Source organism: Canis lupus, chromosome 33 (assembly GCF_011100685.1).
Source record: "Canis lupus familiaris isolate Mischka breed German Shepherd chromosome 33, alternate assembly UU_Cfam_GSD_1.0, whole genome shotgun sequence".
Classification (NCBI taxonomy): domain Eukaryota; kingdom Metazoa; phylum Chordata; class Mammalia; order Carnivora; family Canidae; genus Canis; species Canis lupus.
Genome location: NC_049254.1, coordinates 12,398,834 through 12,418,027, shown reverse-complemented (window position 1 = coordinate 12,418,027; position 19,194 = coordinate 12,398,834). Strand labels below are relative to the sequence as shown.

The window sequence follows — 19,194 nt, the reverse complement described above, 5'->3', positions numbered from 1 at the left end:
GGCATATGGAGACTGAACTATGGCAGTAGACGTGGAAGCTGGGAGCCCAATAATGAGATTGTACTCAAGAAAATAGATGACAGAGAGTTAAATTATGGTAGTAGCAGTGGTAAGAATTTATAGTGTTTGCTAGATTCAATCAAAATATAAGGAAACAAAGCCAGGTAGTGGGACAGACAGATTAACTGGATGTGGCATATTTGCAACAGAAATAAATTGAAGATTATTCATAAGCCTAAGCAGCTGAGTGACTAATGGAAACATTCAGGATGATGGAGAATACTTGGGAAAGAATAACTTTGGCAAGAGCCAGGGATGTATGTAGAGACATGATTCTAGTCTGGCCGTTTATGTTTGAAATGTTCCTTTTACATGATCAATGAGCAAGACATATAAATCTGGGGTTCAAGGGAAAATTTTGGATAGATTTGGACTAGATTTCAGAGTGCTACATTAGATATTTCAAGCCATGAAACAATGAAATTACCCAAAGAGAGAATACAGATAAAAAAACAAAGAGAACTGAAATCCAAACCCGGAGGCAGGGTATCAGAGAAGTACAAACTAGCAAGGGAGTCTCAGAAGGAGTTGACAGAGTGATAAGAGAAAACAGGAAAATGAGACATATTAAAAGCCACGCAGAACAATCTTTCAGACTCAATAGCACAGACACTTTGATAAGACAAGAGGTTGAGAACTGGCCACAGGATTTGGCCTGATGAACACTTCGAGGGTTCCAAGAGTTTCTGTTTCTTGTTGTTCAAAATTCCTTTATCGATTTAGTCACTGTGTAGAAAGAGCTTACACATAATTGATGGGCTACTTTAAAAAAAAGTTTTATTTATTTATGAGAGAGAGAGAGAGAGGCAGAGACACAGGCAGAGGGAGAAGCAGGCTCCATGCGGGGAGCCTGATGTGGGACTAGATCCCGGGTCCCCAGGATCAGGCCCTGGGCTGAAGGCAGCGCTAAACCGCTGAGCCCCTTAGGCTGCCCCGATGGGCTACCTTTTAAGGGAATATTTACAAACTCAAAGTTCTTCTGGTGCTTGAACCATACTGATTATCCTCAAAGCCAAGTCCTCACCCAGAAAAACACACATCACGGTAATGCTAAGGTGACCCTGAATGAATAGTACATCTCTGTTTTCAGCTTTTCACATCCCAAAAAGCCCCTTACCTCCAGTCCACCAGTGTTTCTGATTTAATGCCTTTTATGGTTCTGAATTTGGGCAGAGAAGCATAATCACAAAATCATTTTCCCATAGCACGTCACCCCTTACTGTATCATAGCTGCCTACTGTTATCTCTTTTTTTTTAAGATTTTATTTATTTATTCATGAGAGACACAGAGAGAGACAGAGACACAGGCAGAGACAGAAGCAGGCTCCATACAGGGAGCCTGATGTGGGACTCAATTCCAGGTCTCCAGGATCACGCCCTGAGCTGAAGGCAGGGGCTTAACCGCTGAGCCACCCAGGGATCCCCTGTTATCTTTATACTGAAGAGGAAACAGGATCTACCTCTCCTTTTCCCCACGTGTGGTTAAGATATAGTTATATAGCTCAACTAAGTTTTATTATTATTATTATTAATTATTATTATTATTATTATTATTATTATGGCTTCATATGTTTAGAGCAGTTTCAGGTTCACAGCAAAATTTAGGGAACATGCAGAGATTTCTCATATGTCCTCTGCCCCCACAGCAACATAGCCTCTACCTAGTTCAACAAGATTACAATTAAGATGGTGATATAACACAAGAGATAAAAATAAACAGGAGGGCAAAATGTATACAAAGAATATGTCCTTATCAAAAGAGATTTGCCAGAACCAAATATGCGTGCGTGCGCACATGCACACACACTTTTTATCTTCCCCTAAAACAAAAAAGCAGCTCCCCTACAAAGCAGGTAAATTCTCTCTCACTTGGGAGATAAAAAATTTGAGTGAAGGAATATCTTTCTTTTCCCATCTCATGAATACCAAACACCACGTAGGAAATGTGGTTATCTGAAACCACCATGCTGTAAGAACTGCAAGCTGTGTGGAGAGGCCCTGCAGGATGGCACAATTTGTGAAGAGGTCAAGAAACACTGAAATACTTGTCGTATGGATGAAGAACCTATCTTAGAAGTAGGTGCTCCAGCCCCCAAGCAACCCAGCTAAGATGTAACATCCACCTGAGCTCATCTCTGTTTCCTGATCCAAAGATGAGTCAGATAAAATGGTTATTTTAAAATACTAAGTTAGGAATAATTTGTCAAATAGCAATTGTAACTCCACATGACATTTGGATGATGCTCTATCAAGAAAACACAAAGCAAACCTAGTGACTTGATTCTAGCAACTAAGTTACAGTAGAGGTGATGGGATGCCACTTCAGACATTCAGTCATAAAAAGATTGTGACTTCCATGTTGGTGTGCTCTCCCACTCTCATCCATTCTCTCTCTCTATCTCTCTTTCGCTATGTGAGAGAAGCCTGCTACCATGTTGTGAGGATGCCTTGGAAAGAGCAAGGCCAACTGTTATGTCATGATGACACTCAGGTTGCCAATGAAGTGCTCCATCCATATGGCAAGGAAATGAGATCTGAAGCCAACCATGTGAGGAAGCTCGGAGATCTTTTGAGGCCTGCCAACAGTCACCTAAGTGAGCTCAGAAATAGATCCCAACCCTTACTCCTCCACCCCGTTGAGCCTTGAGACAACTTACACTTCAGAAGACAGCTCAAAGCATTCTCTTGAGAGACCTTCAGCCAGAACCAGTCGGCTATGCTGCTTCTAGATTGCTGAACTGCAGAGTCTATGGATGAATAAATATATGCTGTTTTAAACTACTAATTTGGGGGTGATCATCATTCCAGATGGCTCATTCAAACAGCTATTGGCAGCAACGGTTCAGCTCTGGTTGCTGCCGAAGATGTCCATACCACAGGACAGCCTGGGAGTCTTTCTAGCATCGCAGCTATCTTCCTCCTGAGTAAGCGATCCAAGAGAGCAAGAAAGAAGCCACAATTCCTTTTACGACCCAATCTCTGAAGTCACACATCTCCATTGCATCCCATTAGAAGCAAGTCATTATATTTAGCCCACACTCAAATATTAAGCTCCACCTCTTAAAGGGGAGAGATATCCAAGAATTTGTGAACATTTTCTAAAACTACTACATCTACCTTATCTCTATCAACAGTTTTGCTAAATTTTCCATCACTATGCAACACAGTTGATCTGTTCTTCAGTCTCCAATGACACTTTTCTCATTATCCTTCCACTGCCGCACACTGACTACTTGAGGTCCTTCACACTGTCATCCATCATTTGGTTCTAAATACAAAGGCACATGTTTTGCATTTCTATTATAACAGGAAATCTACCTTAAGTACCAATTTTTGGTTTTGGTATGTTTTCCTGAGTAACAAACCATTTCAAGCTATTAGTAGATTAAAACAGCAGCCGTTTGCTATGTGTGAACATCCTATGGGTCAGATATTTTGTCAGGGCACAGTGGGGAAGTCTCCCCCCCACACACACAAAGTGGGGGTCTCACAAGAGCAGCTGAAATGGCTGGAAATGACTGGTATGACTTGATTGGGGCCATAGTTTTGAGGATGAGCTGAGTTTTTCAGTTCTCTTCCATGGGGTTTACTGAAGCTAGAAGCACAAGATAGGTTCTTTCCCCATGTCCAGCGCCTGGATTAGAATGGCTAGAATCAGTGGGTCTGGTCAGACATCTCTTTTTCTCTAAGTGACCTCTCTGCAGAGCTTGGAAGTCTCGCAGTGACTAGAATTCTTTTGCAGCCCTGAGCTCCAGAAGGAACATCTTAAGAAACTCAGGTAGAAGTCGCAGGGCTTGGTATGACCTAATCTCAAAAGTCACTCATATGACTTCCTCTGCACTCTCTTGATTATACAGGGCCAGCCCTGAATCACTATGGAAGGAGATCACACAAGGGTGCAGAGACCAAGAGTCTTGGTTCATTTGGGAACCATATGTGGAAACTAGCTACCACGGTCCTCTACTGGTTATTTATGTCCTCTCTTCTAGAATACACTTTTTTATTCCCTATGCAGAGTACATTTCCTGAAACACAATTTTTATCTGCATCAGTGGGGTAAATAAAGTTTATGGCAATGGCTTGCAGATGTAACTAAATTGGAATGGGTTTCAGAAGACATAATGATATCCAATAAACGAGATAATATTATCTTCATTTCCCCAAACCAATAAGTTTGTGTGTTGTTGTTGTTGTTGTTGTTTTTAAGCACCAAAGGAGCAATTTTATGGGCATTGCTTATTAGTTTAAGAATTTTACATACTGCTCCTTGTACATTCTTCTGTCATCCCAGAGCTTATGCATTTATTCTTTAAGAATTGGTATCATTTTTAATTATACAATTTCCTTAATCACAAAAACGTAGGGGAAAACATTCCACGGAGTAGAGAGTCAATATGTTTGTTGGTGGTACTATTTGTATAGAAAATTATGTATTAATATGCATGCATTTCAATAAGCATGTGCTAAATACCTCTTTCATGCTGGGCTCTGCATGATATTTTTATGAAGGCGTGCAACCTTAAGACAGCTGCAGAACCCTCTCCTCTCCCCTCCCCACCATCTTGCTTCCTGGCTGCATGGCTTTGAGTACCACTCAGACTGATTGGAGTTTCAAGAGGACTGACAGTCATTTAAATATAGTAATTTTATATCTAGCAGTTGTCTCTGAATTGTCTCTGAACAGGTATAAGATTTCTAAATTTTTATGACAGTAGAATAGGATACATTCTAATTTCCTTCATAATAAGAACAACAGTATAGAAGGATAATTCACAATGTGCCTTATTTAAGAAATCTTTCTTCTTCCCTCCTTTTCTCCTCTTCTCTATCAAGAAATATAGAAAAATAATATCGGATTTCCAAACATGTCACCATCTATGTGAGGTTTCTCTCTGGTCTACCAAAGAACCGCTAAATAGGGTTTTCTCTGGTCATCATTTTTGAAGTGATAGCTTACCTTAATGCCAATTACATTACTTTCTTTGTTTCCTCCACCACACTCCCCACAATCGATAAGCCTATTTATTTGTTTATTTCCTTTTCCTTCTTGAAATATAAGACCAAGGACAACAGACACATTGTGGGTCTAATTTACCACTAGACCTAGTGCGTGGTCTAAAATCAGCATAATGATAGATTAAGATCTGTTGCATAATTAGTAGAATAAATTATTCCACTTGGCACCTCAGAAACCAAGCAACGCAGTGTCCATTTCTGGGCATTGTGGAAACTTGCTGAAGACATGCTTTCCTTTCTCTTGGCAACTACCCCTATTTTCACAAAAGTTTCCATACTTCCTCTGCACAATCCAAATGTTTTAGGGGAAACTGACTCTACTCCTAACTCAGAAATGTGGTAGATAAGCCAGGACAAAATAATTCAATGGGTGACATTCCCTAGGCTGCAATGAGAGAATAGTTTTTGATCCAGTGAGCCAAAGAGGAAATCTGGGGAGCAATTTCTTCAGTTATATGAAGACGTATATCTGCACATTTCATGTGTCCTGAAACTTACACATTATGGTCGAGCATCCATCATGAAGAAAAAGAGTATACCAGTAATTTCTACCGAACTTAATCCAATGGTCAATTCCTAGACCTTGACTATTCCACTCAGCAACAGCTGACACATTCTCTGGTGGACACTACTATGCAATACCTAGAAGGCTATTCAGAAATAATGATTTATTAGCACAGCTTCTAGGATGCTAACTATCATCCCCTTCCTACTTCCTGGAGCAGCCCACATTTAGTGACAGAGAGGTATGTGAGTATAAAGGCTTGATTCTGTTTGCTTGAATTGCCAACAGCTCTGAGGTTCCTCTCATCCTCAATACTTCTTTCAGGGTCAGCAAAAGCCTCCATTGAGCCTGCATTGCAATTTGGCTTCCTCCTCTGTCAAAGCCTGTTTTCTTTTTCCTCCCAACAGATGTTGGTCCTGTATCCTAAGCATACCCCTTAATAGCTATATGTACATTGACAAATGGATAAAGAAAATGTGGTATATGCATACAATGAAATAGTATTCAGCCATAAAATAAAAGGAAAATATACCACTTACAACAACAATAGCTGGACCTGAAAGATGTTATGTAAGTGAAATAAAACAGCCAAAGGACAAATACTGTTATGATTCTACTTATATGGTCATCTTAAATAGTCAAACTTATAGAAGAAAATAGATTAGTGGTTGCAAGAAACTGGAGGAGGGAGAATGGGGAGTTGTTCAATGAATATAAAGTTATAGTTATGCCGGATGAAAGTGTTCTAGAGATCTGTTCTATATAGTGCCTATAGGTAACAATGGCATTTACCCTTAAAAACTTAAAAGAGAGTCTTATGTTAAATTTTTTTATCACATACACACACAAAAAAAACAAAGGAATGCTTAGTGACGGATGTATTTATTGTGTTGATAGCATTATGAGTACATGCAAATGATCAACAGGTATATGAAAAAGTGCTAACATCACTAATCACCTAATCACCAGGGAGATGCAAACTCATCAAACTGTATACATTACATATGTGCAGGTTTTTATATACCAATGATATTGTAATAAACATAGTACATATATAAGTATATTGCAATCATGTATATTGCAATAAAGCTAAAAATACGATCATGCATGTGAAAGTACTTTGAAAACTGAGACAAATTTTACACATTTATGAAATCACCACTATTATTAACATTATAATAAAATATATGCGTTGGCACTAGTTTATAAGCGAAAAAATTGATTAGGATAAATTTAAGCATGAAAGTAAATTATTGGAAGGATATTGAATACATCATAAAAGCAGTAGGAAGGCTCGAGAATTGAGGTCTGGAATTGTGGGAGTTCAGGAAGAAGGAAAATCATTCAGGGCCATTTTCCAAAAATAGCCTGGTGAACATACTATCCTTGGCACCACCAATATTCTTACTCCATCTGTGTCAGTAACTCACCACTGCTATAGGACACCACCACTGCCATGGTCAATGCTACAGGAAATGATTTCCAAACGTCATCTTTAGATGACTAATGCAAGTTTCAAAATATCTGGATCTCTGAACTTTAGTCATTGGTCTGCATCCCACCTGCTGGGATCAGAAGAGGGTCTCTTAGCCCAATTCTGGTTTTGCAACAGAAAACAGAATTCACCAAGATTTCCTACATAGGAATGAATTATATCAATAGTATTTTCTTAATACAGCTTGGATAAAGGGCCATCCAGGGACAAGGGAAACTCCCCATCAAGTTTTCGATAGCCATTACTCGACATTAATTACCCCTATAGAAGAATAACCTTGGCTAACAAATAGTGAGTGATAGGAACTCCGCTGTAGCTATAAGTCTATATCTGTAATAATTGCTTTAGCAAGAATGAAACCCAAATAATGAAGCTGGCAAGGATAAGGTAAAAAATACAAAAGAAAAGAAAAATGCCTTTATAATTATACAGTGTGTTGAATTACTAGTGAGCAGGAAGGAAAATGCACAGTTCTAGTCAGACAATGCTAATTATTTCCAAAGCACATTATATGGGTAATTTGTGAAAATGAGCTGAATCACTTATTAATTATATATTCAGTGGGCTAATTTTCCAATTTTCAGAAAAAAGTATACATTTGTTCTTTATGAAACTGAAAATTATTTATAGTCTTTAGTAATAACTTGAAAATGAATCTTAGTGTCTTATTCTTGCTGATTTATATGAAAATTTCACTCAAATTTTCAACTTTGTTGACTTACTATACAGCCATTGGAATTTCTATTATGCTATGAATAGGAGAAAATTAGAATAATGTTTCAGTTTTACAAGATGATGAAAGTTATCTTTGGAAGATATTATCAGAATATGAATATATATTTTTATATATAAATTCACTTCTATACTTCATGACAACTTTCTAAGTCACAGAATTCTCTCTCACTGAACAAAGAATTTTAGTTAACTGTATAGAGGGATTGAGGGCAGTGTATTGAGAAGAGGTATTAGTTTACAGACTATGATGAGAGAAAAGAGAGACATAGGTCATTTTGCACTTTCTTTTGAGAAAACTCGGTCCAAATCTATGAAGTTTATCTTTGGCCTAACATCTCTATGTTGATTCACCATGAAGAAGCAGATGAAATGTTAAGAATAATTCTGCTGGATTTTTTATTTGTGACGAGAACTTGGTATGATATAGACCAAAGCCTTAATCCCACTGTACTTCCCCTTACAGAGATTCCATAAATTTAAGAAAGTATAGAATTGGCCCTAGCATTAGTTTATGGGTGTCTGAGTATGACTGCATGAGAAATGAAGGTGACTGATCCTTTTCCTGGTTTGGAACAGCTGAAGTTGCTACCCTATCATATCCCCTCAGCATTCTGGGCACGGCACCTGCAGCTTTAGTGGAAAGTTCACATTACACCTACTGCTTCCCCTTGAGCACTTGTGATTCTGTGTCTGAGTGATTAATCTGACCCCCATGAGTACAGAAGGACAAAAGTTCTAGGCAGTAATGACCCAGGGGCAACTCTCAACCAGTGAGGGTTTATGGCCTATGGACAAAATACCCAGCTCTGGGCTCTTTGGGTCCTGGAATTCTGAGGTGTGCTCAATATAAGACTCAGTGAGACTCATTTACTCCTAGTGGTAACCCTGTCATTGACACACATTTTGTGCCCCTCCTGCCTCCTTACCCTCCCTTACTTTTCCACTTCCTCATTATGCTTTCTAGGATCACCTCCCTATGGCACCCAAATTCTTTCCTCAGGGTCTGCTTTTTTTTTCCTGCCTAAATGTCCACTTATTTATTTATTTTTTTTTAAGCCAACAGTGTCACTCTTCTGGAGACCTATGATTGAGCAAGGAAGACCAAATCTCTGCTACCTGATTGCATTTGTGAAGAGCTAAAGTTCTCTGATTGTTGCTGTATTCTTCCTACAGAGGCTGTGGTCTGCTCTGGAGACCAATTCTTTCTTTTAGTTTTTGTCTGCCATGATTTGAGGCCCTCTCTCACAGAGTCTGCACAAAAGAATACATGAATGAAATCCATTTGTTAAGCTGCAAATGAATGGCTTCATTGATCTCAGTTGTTTCTGATGGATTGCAATACTTGCTTCCTGCTAATCATACTTTTCTTGGATTCATTCTTTATGACTATTTTAAATAAGTACCTGTGAGTGGGACTTAAAATATTGAATTTCCATGGTCCACAGAGCCCATTATCTTTTGCCCTTATTTTCCCTCTGCCTTGTCCACCCCAACACTCCAGCTTCCATGAAAGTAGGAGCTTTGTGTGTTTTGTTTACTGCTCTATCACCAACACAACAATAACGAAAAGTACTTGGCTAGTAAATGCTTTGTAAATGTTTGCCGATGCGTCAGATGAATCAATGCAATTCAACAACTGATTGATGAATCAATCAATGCATCAATCTCTATAAGGTAGCCTTATAGACACGGGCAAATTGATTAACCTCTCTGTGCCTCAGTCTTCTCATATGTAAAATGGGGATAATAAAAGTCCCTCCCTTACATAGTTATTTTGAGCTTTGAATGAGATTTTACATGTAATATATTCAGTGTAGTACCTGACCCATAATAAACACTCGAAAAACGGAGCTTTTATTATTATTATTATTATTGTTACTATTTACTTAATATGTATTTAATAAGAGATGACTATATGACAGACATTGTTTAGGTGTTGGGATTACAGCAGTGAAATACATATGCAAGGTTGCTGTGCTCATAAGATTATAGTATAACAAGTATGGTATATGATAAACAGATAATACCTATATAAATACTTTAGCATAAGGAAATTCGATTTTTTCCCCAATGGATCAAGAAGAACTACATGAAGTATGACTCAGAGAATGACATTTTGTAAAAGCACATTTTCATTGCTTCAACAGTAAAAGGATAGATTAATTGGGGGAAATATTGGAGATAGGATGATTTATTAAGAACACCTCAATATCTCAAGAAAAAGATAATAACAGTAGTAAAAGGAGTGCATCTGAGACACTCTTCTGGATGAGAAAAGATAGAGCTGGGTGGGTGGTCATTCAATAACTGACAAGGCAGCACAAGAAGAACAGGTAGAGAAAGAGATTTAAGATAACTGTGTGTTCCCTGAGATCTATTAGAGCAAAGCATTGCAGAAGAACTGAGAGCAAGCAGGAGTTGGGGAAAGTGAAATGATTCTTGAAGTTTTGCAGAAAGTGGTAGGAGCAGAAGATTTGTGCCTTTATCTGGAGCAGTGAGTTGAGAAGATAGACAAGTTGGAGGTTAGGTTGAGAAGACTCATCATCAGGACTCATGATGTAGCTAGGGAGAGGGAGATTGCTCACAGGAGAAAAGAAAAAACAGATGAGGAACATTTTCTGAGTATTTAAAAAAAAAAAAAAAGATGTCTCCTTTTACTTCAAGGCTATTTCTGCCATCACTTTTGTTTTCAGAGTGACTCAATCTCTGATTCTACCCAGAATGCTTCCCTCCAGCTCCCAAAGGGGTTGCTAAGAATCCTAGTGTCTCTATTTGGTTCTACGATGGTCACCTGACTCTGGATAAGATGTTCATAATTCCATAAAATCAAACAGTGCTTTCCAACCTTTTTGTTTTCTTTTTAGTCTCTAAAGATAAGGATTATTTCCTTTAACATAAACATAATACCCGTAATCACACATTAAAGTAATAACTCTTTAATGTTATTAAATATGTAGCCTGTTCAAACTTTCTTTTTTCTTTTGTGACTCATCCCTTCCTTATTTTGGCAATATATCAGCCCTAAATTTTTATTATTTCCAGACTTGATTTTCTTTCTCTTGCCAAAGTTAAAAGACAAATAAAAATTTGGGTTTTCATAAAGGTTCTCCCGCTCCTTCGGGGATTTAAACAAAATACCACAAACTAAAATCATCTGAAACAACCATTTTCTATGATCTTGAAATGTAAACATGTCAGCAAAATCAAATATGGCATATATATATATATATATATATATATATATATATATATCAAACATATTGAGACCCAAAATAAATGCTGAAGTGTGCCTGCTTTCTAAGGGAAGAAAGGGCATTGCAAGTTCATAACTAAATGGAAGACTTCAATAATTTAAATATAGTTCCCAGGAGCCAGAGGGCTGAAAAGGTTTCTGCATAAGACTTGTGCAAGCCTCTAGATTATGAAAATTAAATATTTTAAAAGTAGAAGTATTTGTTCTTCCACCAAGATAAAACCTTCTGTGAAAAATATTTTGTGGCAGTTGCTCTGTTAGGGCTTTGCATATCTGAAATAATCCTCACGGTAATTGTATAAGGTAGAGATTATCAAGCCCACAGTGCAGATTTGTAAAGCAGGTTTATCAAATGTGCCCAAGATTACTAACTAGTAAGTAGATTTACTCTCAGGCTGGTGTACCCTTGATGCTTTCTTTTCTCATTCCCTGTTGAACAAAAAAAGAGAACACAAATTCATGGGCTATATCATATTTAATTTGTGCTAACATTGGAGTAATATTTTCAAATATGGGAAAACATAAAGCATATTGTGAAAAATTCTATAAAAATCCCCCAGCAGCACACTGCTCGGCCCTTAGTAGGCAGTCAGTAAGCATTAGTGTCTTTTCATCTATAAAAATCTCAAGATTTAGGAAGTCTTGTACAGGCTACAAAATGGAATTGATAGCTATCCCTGATAAAACAATTTTTACCTTTAAAAATTGTTTAAGACTGATAGAGAATGTAATGAGACTTTTTGAAGTTTAACCTAGATTAGATCTATAATGTTGAATGGAATAAGCAAGAGTTTCAGTTAAAATAAACAGTTATGCTGTTGTGAGTGAAAGCTGAGTTTACCTTGTAGGTTCTCCAGAGGAATAACTTTATTTCAAACTATATTTACCCAAGGGCAGTTTTTCAACCATATTTTGCTCTTTGCCAATGAAAATTGTTTTCTGACTCTGTATCTTTGTTTAGAAACCCAGCATATTTTGACTTCCATATAGCAATGCCTAATACATATTTGCAGGATAAATGAAAGGAAAATTAGGCAACATGGAGGGCTCTCCTTACATGAAGACAGAATCAGAGGCAGAGAAATCTTTGTTGGAAAATTTTCCTCAATATATCACAGGGAAGAAATGCATAATGCTTCGAAGAATCTTTTTTTACCACGTAAAACCAGCTCTCAGCAAAACTCTGCTGTCGATGGGTCACTTTCCCTTGATCTGTCCCCTCCTTGGGCTCCATGTCCTTCCTTGTTGGTCTCATTCTTACCTTGGTCCTGTGCTCTGGTCAGTGTAATCTAAACAATGGGTGATGTTGGCCAACCTGTCTGCCACACCACGCCTCTCTCCCTCAGGCTCCCTGTCTCCTTGGTCCCTATCCCCAGAGCCTAGCAAAGTGTCTGGTGTATCTACCAGTCTTTCTATACTAAACTGAACTGCTGTATCTCCCCAACTCATTTGCATCTTATTAGAGGACTTAAAAGTTTCAGAATAATGGACCATCAATATAAAAATTCCATGCTTAAGAAAGAGATTTCTGATACCTTCAAATTCTTGTCATGGAGTCTCACTGCTTCTGCTTATGAAGGTGATCAACTTATTATTTCTCTTTAAACTTTAAGCCCCATTGTATATTTGAAACCATTTGTACCAATCAATTGTACACGGCTTGGTTCTGCCGGTCTCTACTCATGGTCTTCATAATATCACAGCCTGGCAGTGTTTGGATGGTTCTGGAGGCGGGGATAGGTACAAGTTCAAAAGCGTTTCCCCTGAGGGAAATCCAGCTTGCTAGACAGTGGAGAAGTGTAGCTTGTTAGAGAACGAGCCATTTAGATTCAGCAGGATGCATGCACTCTGAGATAAATAAATCCTGATAAATTGGCCCTAATCTGAAGTCTTCTTTCTCAGAGTATGAAGAAAAATTTTAAGATTTCTCTTCAATAAATTAATGATTGGTGGATAATGAACAAATAGCAATTTTGGATTACCTTTAAAGAATCCTAACATTATTAATTCAATATCTTACCACATCTTCATAATCTATCAACTCTTTGCATTTTTCCCCATTTGGATTTTTAAGACTGGTTGGTTTATATTTTACATCAGATGTTTTATTTGTCTCTTTGAATAATGTTTGTCGAAATCTAATGGTCTTGGAAATGCCTAACTATGGTGCATCACTATCACTCTTTCAGTTGCCAGTGGAAAACAAACAAACAAACAAACAAACAAAAACAATGCAAACTGGCTTAATCAGAAAGAGATGATCTGGTTTCATGTAACTGAAAATGTCTGGAGGAGTTCAGACAGGACTGATCTAGAAACTCAAACGATGTCATCCAGGATATCTTGATTGTTCTTGTTTTGTTTCTTTGGGTTTGTTTTTCTCCATCTTTTGTTTGCTTCACACTTAGAAAGCTTCTCTCCTTGTGATTATAAATGCAGCCTCGAATTTTCTCAGGTTCAAAATCAGTGAGAACTATGTTCTTTCCTTATAGCCTGTGTAATTTCTTCTGATGGAACTAACCTGAGTCTTTGGCCAACCCCTGAACCCATCACTCTACCTCTACTTAGGTGGGTAGATTAGGAAGGATGGGGAGTTGGAGGGGAGGAAAGAGAGAGAAGGAGAGTGGGAAAGAGAGAGAGGGAGAAAGGAAGAGAGAGAGATTGGTTTCCCTGAAGGCAGGGACTATCTCTAATCCACATTTTTTTTTCCAGTTTATTCCTATAGTTTGGTAAATGCTAGGCCTCTAGTACATATTCAATACATAAAAATTAAATTAAATTGACATGAGCTTAATATCTGATTCAGTTCCCACATTATTAATTTTTCTCTTTCCTATCTTGTTGGATTATTTTAATTCTGTTGAGACAGTGTGAAAGCTCCTTCAATTTTTACTTATGTAGCTTTAATCTTTCTCTCTTTTTTTTTTTTTTTTTGCGTGTTCCTCCATTATCTTTCTATCATAGCTGCTTCTGCTTATAGATCCTGGCTTCTTTTCCTAGAGTGGCTACATCTTTTAGTATCATATGGAACATCATAAACGGTTTTCTACTTTGTTGTCTCATGAGAATAAATAGGTGTGAGTGGGAGAGCAGGAGAGCATGCATTGAGGGTTTATGATGGCTCTAATCCTGTGTGTTAGCCCCTTCAATCCAAAGAGCAAAGCCATGAAGTAGAAAAATTATTGTCCTCCTTTTACAGATGAGAAAACTGAGGCATAGAATAGTCAGCCATTTGCCCCAGTTTTCAAAGTTAGGAGTAGATGAGCCATTCCAGGAAATAATTCATATCAGTAAGTTGCTCATTTTTTGGTCTGTTTGTTTTGGAGAACCCTGTCTTTCATGGTGCAATTTTCCTTCAGAGTTCCTATTTTGTTCACCGGTGGTATTTGGAATATTGATTCTTCCTCTGATAATGGGGAATAGTCTCAAACCTATGTTTGCAAAGCAGACGTGGGGATGAGGATTTGAGTACTGGTTAAAACCCTTTCTCAGCAACATGAGGACAGATGACTATTCCCATTTCCCAATTAAATATTCATATTTAGCAGCTACTTCCTCCAGGAAGCCTCATACTCTTAGTAGGATTTTTCCCCTGATTACACCAACTATTCTGACATGCCATGTAGAGGATTATGTAAAAAACTATAATCACTGCCATTTAGCAGTAATGGCTGTGCAGTTTTCTGTTGGAATAGACCTTAGCTTTCTGAGCAAGAAGCCATGTATTAATGAAAAGCATGTTTTCTCGTGCTCTTTCAGCTGGAGAATATCATTACATTTCATGGAGCAATATACAGAAAGAAAACCATTTCCCACCCTTCATCTAGTTCCTCCTAGCTTATATTTAGTAGACAGTCTTCTCATATACCAGTAATATATTGTATGATAGTCTTAATATTTAGGTCTCGCAAATTTACATCTTTTTTTTCTGAATCTCGTAGATAATTTTATGGAAGTTTATAAGGCCGTTAGCCAGAAACCATTTGAAGCCAGACAGCTCATTCATTAGGTTCATTGATTTTTCTAATTTAACTATCAGAGGGTAATCTTCTATATTTCCATTACTACAAGTTATTGGTAGGAGAGAGGAAACTCATTTTTCTCCCTTGATCTCTAACATTATTATTTTACAAACAACTCACAACATGAAAATGAAGTACATAGGAGGAGAAAGAACTTTCTTTTAAAAATAGAAACATCTAAGTACAAGTTATGATGTTTTCATTTAAATCAATCAGTGCCACTTAATGCTTAATTTAAATTTTAACATCGTTTCTACATTAAAGTAAATATTTATTTAATGATTTGCTTTTGCTTCAAAAAATTGCAAATTCATGAATTGAGCAAATGTAGGTACCGACTGAAAGGCAGTTGTAGTGTTCTGGAAATCTGAACTCAGAGTATTCGGGACTGAAGTCCTACTACCAGTACTATGTTCCACCATATACCCTTTCCCTTCAAATAAATCACTTGCTTTTGTAAAGCTTGAATTTTCTTTCCTTTAAATAGGAACAATAAAATCTATCTTATAAATAAGATCTATAAGATTATATATAGATAAGAGATTATAGATATAGATAAGACGTATTTATGAATGATATTTGAGGAAATGATTTTTTTTTTGAGGAAATGATTTGAAGTAACAAGTACTACGGAAATATAGGAACTACTTAATAATTATGAAAATGCTTTGTTGCTGCAAACTATTTTAAATCATATTATTTGGAGATAGCTTTGATCTTCAATCAAGAGGTTTTCTAAAAGAAAATGTCACCTGGTTTAAGGATGTCACTTCCCTCATCTTACTTTTGGAACGTTCATATGCAAATTAGAAATAGTTCAGAATATGGCACTTGTGTCTCTTTTTCCATTTAAATAAAATCAAGGTCTAAACTTGTTATTTTTGTTTTCTGATAAGAAAAGTCTACTTTCATCATCAAATTACAAACTAACTTGAGCAGTTTCATCTCTTTTCAATCAAAGACAAATTTACAAGGTAATGTTTTGTTCATTGTTTCTCTGCTATTTAATAGCCTCTCTAAACAATGTTTTTAAAAAGGATTTTAATATATTTGAATATAATCTAACACTCTATTACAACAAATATGAGATTTAAAATACCCTCTGAAGAACTGATATTTAACTCTCTTATCTCCTGTTAAAAAGAGTTAGTTATTTATAAAGCACTTAAACACAGAGGTGACCCCTACTAGGTGTTCAGTCAGTGTCAGCTGCTGACATTAATGAGAGGGAGGAAAGGATAAATGAAGACTAAACGAATAAGTCCTTTTCTCTAATTTACCTGAGCAGTCCTCATTTAATGCCATAAACAATCCAAAAGATGACAAAGAAGAAAATACAAAATAGAGGGAATCTACTAGGTAAGCAGAAAAATAATTTTATAAGAGTAGTTGAAATTAACAGTAGTTATATAATGTTTGGCTACATGACACAAGGCACTAAAAATTATACTGTAAATTGTGGAGGCAAGAGATGCCAAAACAGCACCTGCAGAGGACAGTATCATTGTCCTTTCCTTTGAAATGGGAATAATAGTAACAAGCAGAAATGGTACATAATGACTTCTCTAACTAGGGATAAAATAGGAAAGTCCAGTTCAACTCCCTTTAAAGTACATTTCCTGAGATTATCAAGCTCAACTGCACAATGATACCTGCTAAGTTTAAGAGTTGTTGACTATTTCTGGGGCACCAGGGTGGTTCAATCACTTAAGTGTTCTATGCTTGATCTCAGCTCAGGTCTTGATCTCAGTGTCATAAGTTCAAGCCTTGGGTTGGGCTTCACAGTGGGCATGGAGCCTACTTTAAAGAAAGAGAGAGAGAGAGAGAGAAAGAGTTGTTGACTGTTTCCTTGGAAGTAAAGCTGAAACCAGCATGATGTGTAAAATTCATTGATGACTGGATCTTTGTATGCCATTAACCAGACAAAGGGATTGTTATTTTATTTTATTTTACTTTATTTTATATTTTTAAAGATTTTATTTGTTTATTTATTTATTTGACAGAGAGAGAGAGCACAAGCACGGGGAGTAGCAGAGTCTTCACTGAGCAGAGTCCAATGCAAGGCTTGATTTCAGGATCCTGGGATCAGGAACTGAGCTGAAGGCACTCTTGACTGACTGAACCACCCAGGTAAGTGCCTCAGGGCTTGTTATTTTAAACATAAGCAAAGACAAGCAGAACCTCAGATCCTTAGCAATGTGGTAAAAATCATGCTTTTTTTAGCTGTCCACTTTATTAAGAAATTTTTATTCTTTGGGTACAAAGGATCTTATATTAGTCTAGTATTATCCCAGACACCCAAAAAAAATGTATATAATAGATATATTGCATAGTATCATGGATTGGAACTCCTAAAATAAATCTGAGGGATTGGCTTATGATAAAAGTCTTCTTCAAATTTCTGAGAAAAGATTCTCCTTGTCACAGAAGATATTTTAGCTGACAAAAATTTAGACTCTGGCTTTATTTTCAAGAGTTCCTGGCATTTACACACACACACACACACACACACACACACACAAACTGTAAACACATTTAATGGACTTAAGTTTAATAGTTTTAAGTCACTGTGTTACACAAAGATAATTCTGGATTTTTTAAAAGATTTTATTTATTTATTCATGGGAGACACACAGAGAGAGGCAGAGACATAGGCAGAGGGAGAAGCAGGCTCCCTGTAGGGAGCCCCATGTGGGACTCGATCCCAGGAATCCGGGATCACGCCCTGAGCCAAAGACAGATGCTCAACTGCTGAGCCACCCAGGTGTCCCTAATTCTGGATTTTTAACACAAGAAAGACTATATAATCGTACAGTGATAATAAATTTATCCACATTTGGCAAGGTGCTCATCACTGATATATAGGAAAGAATTTATGAATTAGGTATATTAAGTAAAAGCTATGAAGACTATTATCCATTGATTTATCTTGTTTTATTTTCCAAGTTGTATCCTTGAATCATTTCAGATAAGCAGAAAACATATCTAGACTTTATTGATTGAGCTCACAGTCCACTGAATTATGTGCTTATACTTTTTCTTGGCTTTTAGTAAGATCAAGTAAGAAAGAGTTAAAACTTAGACATTTATTTTTCATCTTCTGAAAATACCTGTCAAAGTTCTCTTAGTATATAATTCTAAGAAAATGTATCTATTCTATAGAACTTGGTATTTCTTTTTATCTTCTAGTGAGAAACACATAAACCACCATGGTTCCATTTCTGCTTTGATTCCCACCATGTTCAAAACAAAATTGAGTGTTCAAATATAATAATAACTGTGGCCAAGTTTCTGAAAGAATTATTTCTTTTTTTGTCTTCCTCCTACATTTAATTTTTATAAGCACAATGGCTTGTGTGCCATGATATTTAATAAGAGTTTGTTTTAAAAAACAATAGAAAAAGAAATTATAATTATATGATGTGATAGAGGTGTTGGCTAACATTATGGTAATAATCATATTGCAATCTATAAATGTATCAAATCAGCACATTGTGCACTTAGACTTATACGATGTTGCCTGTCAATTATATCTCAATAGAAAACTAAAAATTAAAAAACAACAGATTTGTAAGTCATTCAAAATCATTTATGTAATAGACATGGATAAAATTAAAAATAAACATAAATAAATAGCATATACCATACACAGAAATCAACTCAAAATGAATTAAACAGGAGTGTAAGACTGAAACCATAAAATTCCTAGAAGAAAACAGGCAATAAGCTCCTTGACATCAATCTTGGCAATACGTTTTTGGATTTGACACCAAAAGCAAAGGGAACAAAAGCAAAAATAAGCAGGTGGAGCTCAATCAAACCAAAAAGCTTCTATAAAGCAAAGGAAACCATCAACAAAATGAAAAAGCAACATAATGAATGGAAGAAAATATTTGCAAATGATATATCTATCAAGAGGTTAATACCAAAAATATAAAAATAAAACAACTCAATAACAACACCAACAAACAAACAAATAATACACTTTAACAAATGGCCGGAGGATCTGAATAGACATTTTCCCAAAGAAGATATACAGATGGCCAATGAAAAGGTGCTTAACATCACCAATCATCAGGGAAATGCAAATAAAAACCACAATGAGATA

General features: G+C 36.6%; 1 long non-coding RNA gene across 2 annotated transcripts in view; it reads left to right on the top strand.

Annotated features, from left to right (window-relative positions):
- Positions 1-19,194, top strand: part of LOC102156904 — a 336,233-nt gene that overhangs the window by 306,427 nt on the left and 10,612 nt on the right. For both annotated transcript variants that reach the window (XR_005383242.1, XR_005383243.1), the window contains exon 8: positions 17,090-17,216. This is a non-coding gene — a long non-coding RNA (uncharacterized LOC102156904). The remainder of the gene's footprint in view (positions 1-17,089; positions 17,217-19,194) is intronic.